Below are 9,808 nucleotides of genomic sequence, written 5' to 3' on the forward strand. Positions count from 1 at the left end.
TGGTGGAGTCAACCAGTGACCGGGCCATTTCTTTATGCTGGGCCCGCTCTTGCCAGGTCGACCGCCATTTTGAGAGTTCGGCAGCTACCGGCGATTGCGGGGTCACATGAGCGGACGGGCTCCACCCTGCCGGGTGAGACGTTGCAGCATGGCCACAGTGGAAGAACCGTTTTCCGGGCGCCTGGAGCGCTGAGGGTGCAGCTGGGAAGTCTCCACCTGGGGAGGCGGGAGAGGCCTGTTCGCACCGTCTCTCCCTCCCAGTGCACCCCACGGCGTCTCGCTTGAGATTTGTTATGGCCGGACCAGGCGATGAGGACGAGGGGGGGGTCGGAGGCATGTGCAAGACATCCCCCCCCAGTGTTGTCGCAGCCATTATAAAAGAAAGAAGTGTCCCGTCCGTCTTCGGGCCGGGCTTCCGGTGGATGTCGGCCGGACGCCCCTGGCTCTGGCCCCATGAACGGGTTTCTTGGTTTATCGGCTGCAGCCGGATCCCGTCGGCCTCGGCCCCCCGACCGTTGGTGGTCGGACCGGAAGAGCATGTGGCGGGACTACCTGCAACTCTCAAGGGCCACCGCGGCCGGACTGGGAGAGAGAGGGGAGGGTCGAGGAGACATTCCCCCCCCCTGCAACTGTTCAGCGTTGTAAAGGCAATCCCCTGGCCGGGTCCCGCTGGCCTCGGCCTCTCCTTCGGCTACACCCTACGTTAGGATCTCCTGGCCGAGGCGTGGCAGCAGGACCTGCCTTATATGGGCTGCTCCCGGCTGGGCGTAGCCGGAACCCTGCCCCACCTTGGAAGTTTCCAGAGTGGGGGTGGATGTTCTACTGACTTGCATTTTCCCTAGTCTATCGATTTTTTGGGCGTGGCAGGCGGTGGGACAGCGAGGGGTGATTTGGTTTCTCTTACTGTTTTTCTGGTCTCTCACCACTGGCATATTTTAACGTTTTCTTGTTTCTAGGACATTAATAGGTTTTATCATTACGTTATGTTATCGTTTCTTTGTTCGTTGTTTAATAAAAGTTCATGTTCATCAGTGGCCTACTGATTTTCGTTTTCCTATTTTTTTCTTTCCAGGTTGTTTCATGGTAAAGTTTCTGTTAACAGGATACAGTGATCACTTTGTTATTATTGCATATGTCCTTTTCACTAGGGGTGCTCTCTGGTCGGGCCAGATGACGTATCACTAGTAAATGGTCCGGGTGAAAAAGGTGCATCAATCAGTGGGGAGTAGATAGGCATGACAGATTACAACGGGGGAGAACGGTCCGCATTACGTACCCTTTCACTACTTGCAAAGATTTTCCTACGTTTATTTGCAAACAGGGAATACCTCCAAAAAGAACTAATTCCCAAACAGTCAATGTTCGGACAATCAATCAATCAATGAGGAATGAAATAGGTACGACGTGTTAAAGGCTTGCGTTACCTACCCTTCACTATCTGCAAAGGGAGATAGAATATTCCTATTCTTCCTCGTTTGCAGGTAGAGAAGATCCTTAAGAGAATTAACTTCGAACAATTCAATGCTCGATTGAAACAATCAACAAGGGGTACTGTGAACACAAATGAACGCCGCTTATATACATACGCATTGCTATTTTCAACAGGTTGTTCCTAATGTTTCTATTTTAGCGAGGTCAAAAGAGATCCCATTAGTGGCCTACTGATTTTGCTCGATTCCTTTTGTTTTTTTACACGATTTTTCGCTATCTGCAAAGACTAAACAGAGTATTGCGACTCTGTGCTTGTTTGTAAATAGAGAATGAACCAAAGAGAACAATCAATCAAATGGAGAGAGAAGCAGGCACGACGGATTACAAAGGGGGCAAAGGGCTGCGTTAACTACCCTTCACTATCTGCAAAGAGAGAGTACTCCTAATAGAAATGAGGGGTGGGGGGCAGCAATCAAAGCAGATCAGTGTGCATAAACACGAAAATGTTTTTACTTACCACGTACTTGACATTCGACAGCTTATGATATTTGCTATTAAAAAACCATTGAAATTCACTGAAAAAACCATAGGTTATAGACCATATATAGTTAGGAATTAGCATTTACAAAACCTTGAAAATTCACTGAAAAAACCATAGGTTATAGACCATATATAGTTAGGAATTATCATTTACAAAACCTTGAAAATTCACTGAAAAAACCATAGGTTATAGACCATATATAGTTAGGAATTAGCATTTAAAAAACCTTATTTTACTCACACAAAACCATTGAAATTCCATATATAGTTAGTTGCACTAACTATATATCGCGCACCCGCAATCCACTGCTGATGATGTCACATATTACATCATTCATGACATGGTCAGTGACATCACTGATGACATCACTGATGACATCTCAAATGACATCACTGATGACATCACTGATGACATCTCATTTGACATCAATGACCACATCACTGATGATATCATTCATGTGACAATACAATGCATCTCCTCACACTTTAATATAACCTCTGTTACACCCAGTGTTAAATACAGAGTATAATTTTTGAAACCATTGACACACCAATACTAGTTACTACATACGCACTCAGTGATTCCTATGTTTACACACACATTCACTCGATTACCCATACAATCATTCATACATACAATCACTCATCTTTACAACACTATCATATGCACTCATACACCTATACAGACTCTCACACTCTGTCACTCATCCATGGAGTTACTCACACACCTAGTCAGTCCTGTAAAGAATCAATCACACTTCCATTTTCTAATCTATACAGTTAAACATAGAGCACCTTACATTTGAAACATATACTAACACATAATTACTCTCTTATACAATCATTGATACAAGTACACATTGATCTGCACAGAGTCACACACCTCCCAGCCAGCCACACACACACTCAGTCTCCCATACAAATACTTGGGCAATCAATCAATAACCCATATAGTTACTCATATAGCTACTGATCAACACATGCAGCAGTTTACAGAACAACAGACATAATGATGCACAAATTAAGACAGTTTAGTCACTAACCCATGCACTCAGTGAGACACATTTAATCACTCACTCATACAGTCAGTCACGCACCTACTAAATCCTTCATCCAGACACTTCTACATCTACTCATTCTTCAATATGTAAAACATATTTAAACTTTACAGAAACACACAGTCACTGGATGATGTCATCAGTGATGTCATCAGTGATGTCATTTGAGATGTCATCAGTGATGTCATCAGTGATGTCACTGACCATGTCATGAATGATGTAATATGTGACATCATCAGCAGTGGATTGCGGGTGCGCGATATATAGTTAGTGCAACTAACTATATATGGAATTTCAATGGTTTTGTGTGAGTAAAATAAGGTTTTTTAAATGCTAATTCCTAACTATATATGGTCTATAACCTATGGTTTTTTCAGTGAATATATATATATATATATATATTACCTACTGGCGGTCGCCAGTAGGTATATATAGTTAGGATTTTTTCTCTATGGGTTTTTTGAAAATTCTATGTCTAATAACTTTGGCGTTTGTGGACGGAATTGGCTGAAATTTTCTGGAAAATGGAACATTTTGTTTCTGAGCAGCCACTGGAAATTTGGGGGGAGTTGGTCCAGGGGGGGCCGAGAAAAAAGGGGGGTCCCAAAACGTGTTTTTAACATTGAGTTTTCCATAGGGCGGTTAGCCTCACTTTTAGCCCGAACGGCTGAATGGATTTGCACGAAACTTGGCAAATTTGTAGGGACTGGTAGCCCGATGTGCCTTTTGTAGGTCTCAATATATGTGCTGCAGTGGATTTTGAGAAAATAACGTTCAAAAAAAGATATATATCTGTAAGCGCGGACCAGGCAGCGCCCCGGTACGCGTACTTGACGCGTAACGGAACTTCGCGTAGCGAAGTTGATTGGCTCTCCGGTGTCTGTCAACATTCTAAACAGTCCGGAGCGGCCGCCATCTTGTCTCTCGGTAGGATCGAGAGACAAGAGGAGGTCAAAAGCGAAGGGGCAAATGACCTTAAGGGGGCATAGTAGATACTCCCTGACCCCCTAGGTTTGATGTGGAGGCTTTAAAGGGGCCCCGCTAAGCAAAAAAAAAAAAAATTTTTTTTTGTTTTTTTTCGTGGTTAGCGCCCGGTACGCGAACCGGGAAGCGTACTGGGGAGCGTATCACAATAAAAAATGAATGATAGACTTTTCAAATGCTGTATGTTAATTGATTGTTGGTTTTGTTGATTATTTTTTTTTTTTAATTTTTTTTTATTGTGTTTCATAATTTATTAAACTTTCTAACATTTCATTGTCAGAAATTTCATAATCATGGAATATAGATTGTAGTCTCTGAGGTTGTAAAATGTCCTCATTTGCAAGGAGGTTATCTACTGCTTGCACACATTGCAGTAGTTCTTGGTCCCATGTTTCATCCATAAATTCAATCTCATTTGGATCAATGATTTCTGTGTTGGACTCTGGAAGGACAATTTCAAATGAAATGTTTTGTTCACTTTCCATTTTTCCTGAAATTTGCATAAAAAAAATATATATTAGTAGAGGTAGGGCACTGTTGGGATTAATTTTAGATAGGCAGTTTTTATCAGAGAATTTATCTTTGGGCAGTGTATAGTATCAGAGTGGAAGTAGGAATATAAAAAAGTGTATCTAAATTTATAAGTACTACAGAGGGATAGTATATAACTAACAGAAAAAGTTTGCCATATTAACTTAAAGTGCACAATATACTTCAGTTTTAAAAATAACAACTTACCTTTAAAAAGAAGTTGAAGTTATTAATGAAAATCCAAATGAAATGTACACCAGGAAGTAGTAGTCAAAATGGCTGTGTTTCCTTCTCTTCCTTTATATATATTCGGGTACATAACCAATCAAATATCATGTAAAAAAAGTAGAAAATGAAAGTAACATTTTAATTGGTTGTCAATTCCAACACTTCAGATGTGTTTTGTGAAGTAATTTACCTCACGGTATTTAGAGAGGACTACAGGCTAAATGGCTAAATGGAATTCCAATCAAATTTGTGAAAATGGTAGGGATTGGTATGTAGTATGAGTTATTCTATATTTGGTGAAATTGTCTCCAGTGGCTTTTCTGTGAACTACTTTCCCACCTTTTTTGATGGTGCGCTTCCCAGGGAGCGACCCGGTACGCGAACCGTTGAGCGCCCCGGTTCGCGAACCTTAAGCGTTACGGGAGTCCACCATTTTGTGTTTCGGTCGAATTAAGATACAAAATGGAGGGCAAATAATGTTCAGAATGGGTAGAAGGGGGCACGGTAGACTTATCTTGACCCCCTAGGTTTTGTGAGGGTGGCTGAGGAGGCCCATATGTGCGGAAAAAAAAACATTTTTTTTAAAAATTTCGCGAGGTTAGCTCCCGGTACGCGTACCGGGTAGCGCACCAGGGAGCGTATTTTGTTGAAAATTAGTGAAAATAGTTAGAGTAAAAAAATAATTGTGAGTGATTAGATGTAGGGTAGCTCTGAGAAGAGCTTTTGGGTTTATGGTACATTTAGGTACTTATAAGTAGGTACCAATGCACATTTTTAAATTCAGAGTGAAAACTCTGTTGCCCTCATCTGAGAAGTGAACTCCATCTCCTCTGTAGATATCTTGCATGTAGTAACGCAAGTTATTGTTGTACAGGGAGCCCATTCCATGGTCTCTCATGTAAGCTGAAACAGATTTGTTTACATGCTTCCTCGACTTCTCAATTTGTGGACAAAATTGGTTTGACCACCTCCATTTCTGTCTTTGGCATATATTTGAATATACCAAGGCAGTCTGAGGAAAAAGTGCCATTAATTGCTCAAAGGTGTCCTTTAAAAGCATTTCCAGACCTACACCAGTCAAAGTGCCCAAGTCATTACCTCCACAGTGCACAATTAACAGGTCAGGTTTTGGCAAATGCATAAAGGTTTTCACCAATGGTATCAATTGGTGACATTTTAATCCTCTCTGGCCAAACCACTTAATTTCCACATCTTGTAAATTGAGGTTAGGTAAATTCCTGCTTTCAACGTACCTTTGAGCCCAGTGAATATAACTATGACCAACAATCCAGACAGAAAACATGGTGAGAGAAGGTTCTCCTGCAGTCAGATGAAGTGTGGCAATGAAATGGCAGTTGAAAAAATGTGAGTTTGAAATGAAAAAAACTGTGGAGTTTCTGTGTTCATGAAGTAGTAACAGTGATTGGTGGATTTTGATTGATGAAAACAGAAAGTTAGGGTGTAGAGATGTGTTCTTTGAAAGATGTATTTTGAGTGGTCAATAAAAAATCATTAAATGAAAGAAAGCACTGGATATGCAGGTGCACTGAGAGTTCAGAGTTCAATTGCAACATTGTTGTGTGAATTTGCAAACACCAGAGTTTCTCCAAGAGGTGGTTGCTATGGAAAATAGGCAGAAAGGGCAGAGGGGGAAGGGTTTTCATTTGAAAAAAAGTGAGGGAAGAGTTTTGATTGGGTGACATGAGAAATATGTGTGAAGAATTACACCATTTCTGTGCTTTTGATAGCTGCAGACTCTGGAGTGCATACCTTTTGCTCTGCTGAAGACAAATTGGTGTGTTTCTGAGACTGTTTTCAAACTCAAAGTATTTGCTAAGGTGAGAAAATATTTCTTTACTTTAGATAGAGAATAGTGTGCTTTAAGGAGAAAATTATGATTTATGTGGCGCAATTTGCTAGTAAATATGCTCTCACATGTGCATGGAAATTTTTGATTTTGAATGTTTCTGTTATATAGCCATGTTAAAAGTGACTCAACCATGCTGGAAAGTCAATCAAAAAATGATTTCATGTATTTTAATGACATTTTAAGTCATTTTCTGATGTGCAGTGTTTAGAAATTATGATTTGAAAATCGTTTTTGTGGAAAAGGAATTGTTTTTAAAATCATGACAAGGAAATAATGGTGTATGGTTATTTATAAGGCAATTGACTGTCCTTGATGTTATTTTTCTCATTTTATTGTAAGACCTTTCTCTGTGGCGCAAATTGCTTGTAAATATGCTCTTACATGTGCATGAAAATTTTAATTATCAATGTTTGTGTTACATAGCCATGATAAAAGTGAACCAACCATGCAGGAAAGCCAATAAAAAAACGCTTTCATGTGTTTCAATGACATTTTAAGTCATTTTCTCATGTGCAGTTTTTTGAAATTATGATCTGAAAATCGTTTTTGGGAAAAAGGAATTGTTTTTAAATTCAAGAGAAGGACATAATGGTGTATGGTTCTTTATAAGGCAATTGACTGTCCCTGATGTTATTTTTCCCATTTTAATGTCAGACCTTTCTTTGTGGCGCAAATTGCTTGTAAATATGCTCCCACCTGTACATTGAAAATTTTGATTTTGAATGTTTATGTTACATAGCCATGTTTAAAGTGACCCTACCATGCAGGAAAGCCAATCAAAATACGCTTTTATGTGTCTTAAGGACAATTTATGTAATTTTCCCATGTGTAGTGTTTTGAAGTTATGATTTGAAAATCGTTTTTGAGGTAAAGGAATGTTGTTAAAATTTATGTTCGCCATATGCCACCAAATTTCTTTCTCAGGGTTGCAGCAGGGTGCTGTTGAGACACCCCTGCACTTTTGGAATAAATTCCTAATTTGTGATGAGCAAATTGTTAATCGCAAATTGCACCTTCATTTATATGAGCCTCCTAGCCCATGGAAATGAATGGGTAATTTGCAATTAGCAATTTTCTCATCGCAAATTTGGAATGGTAAAGAATCGCTATTTATTCCTTAAAATTCGCTTTTTTGGAAATGCAAAATAGTTATATGATACATATGGCGGTTGATGTCTAACAAGATAAGAAGCTTATGGATACATTTATGATGACTGGTGCAATGAAGTAGAAATCACTTACTTCATTGGTAGGCCTTTACAATAAATTATCTCCTCTGTATTCTTCATCAAGCATAACTTTAATCTGCAATCCTGAGTAGGCCTCACCTTAAACAAACCTCTGGATAGGCCACATCTTATTGTCATCCTGATTTAATCATTTATAATTCTAGGGACAGATTTATGATAGGTGTATACCTCTTTTGTGCCACTTAGAAAACATTGTCCATGGGGAAATGAATTAAAATGTCATTAAGACACATGAATGTGTTTTTTTTAAACGTTTGCAATTTTTTTGGGTCACTTTCAACATGGCTATGTGTCTGAAACAGTCAAAATCTAAATTTGCAATGCACTGGTGGGAGCATATTTACAAGGAATGTGCTTCATGGGGAAAGGTGTTATAATGTAATATGGGAAAAATGACATTAGAGATACTGAAATGCCTTATAGAGAAGCATACACCATTATGTCCTTGTCATAAATTTGCAAACCATTACTTTTCCCCAAAAACGATTTTCAAATTATATTTAGAAAACAGTGCACATGTGGAAATTACTTAAAATGTCAATAATTCAAAAATTGTGATTCCTTAAATGCAATGTATAAAAAAAAAATATGTAAAAAATGATATTAAGGATTTGGAAACTACCACCAACTTGTAGTTTGTGGTAATTTGCGAATTCTTTTCAAAAAGAATTTTTTTTTTTAAAAAAAAAAGGTCCCATATGACGCCCATACATGCCATTAGGGCATGTAGGTGTGCCATGTGCTCCCAAATTTCTTTTTCAGGGGTGCAGCAGGTTGTTCTTGAGATACCCCTGCACGCTTGAAAAAAATCCTATTTTGTGATGAGCTAATTGCTAATCACAACTTGCAACATTAATTCCTATGAGCCTCCTAGCCTATGGAAATGAATGGGTAATTTGCAATTAGCAATTTGCTCATTGCAAATTAGGAATAGTAAAGAATCGCTATTTATTCCTTAAAATTTGCTATTTATAATATGTAAAATATTTTGATGATACATATGGCAGTTCATCTGTAACAAGATAAGAAGCTTAGGGATAGATTTATGATGAGTGGCGCATCCCCAGGGATGTGACAGTCATCCTGCGCCACTGTTCCGCCACCCATGGTGTGCTGCATTTACAATGCGGCGCAGCATGGGGCAAAAAAGGCACAGATGTGTGACGCATCTGTGCTGTAAAGGTGGCGCATTGCTGGAGTTGTATCGTAAGTGCGATGCAGCTCCAGCAAGGATCAGGGGTGCCCCATCTATACAATGCTGCGTCAAGACCTATGCCAGCTTCAAGCAGGTGCAGGGTTTTGAAGCAGCTTTCTCCTATCTGATTGTAAATGCGGCACACCATGGGTGGTAAAGCAGTGGTGCACATTAACTGGTGCATGCCTGGGGATGTGCCATTTAATATAAATCTGCACTTTAACATTTGAGTATGTGCAGGGGACACAGAGTCGTTGAGGCTTATCCAAGGTTAAGAACAGATGAGTCCTGTCCAGTGAAAAATTAGACATAGGCTTCACCTGCTCAGCATCGCTGGACATGGCTAAATAATAGCTGCAAAATGTTACTCTTGTTAAATAATTTTACTATTATAATCTGTGAGATTTGTCTCTTACTCTGCAACATCTCATTGTTGTTGTCTTTCTTTAAAGATAAAGACAACCTCAACATGAGCGACAATCTGCAATCAGTTGATTTTGACCTCATCATTGAACTTGTAATTGAAACATCAGTGGATGTTGATCCATTGGATGATTTAAATCCTGAGGATGAAGAAGAGCGTGATGAGGATGCAGATTTGTCCGAATTATATGATATAGGATGGGAAGATGACCTGCTTGAGCCTTTGGAATTATAAACATTTATTTTTAAAATTTATAATCAATAAAAAGTAAAAAGGTAAACCGTTTAATTTAAAAAT

This window comes from Lissotriton helveticus, chromosome 11, assembly GCF_964261635.1.
Source record: "Lissotriton helveticus chromosome 11, aLisHel1.1, whole genome shotgun sequence".
Taxonomy (NCBI): Eukaryota; Metazoa; Chordata; class Amphibia; order Caudata; family Salamandridae; genus Lissotriton; species Lissotriton helveticus.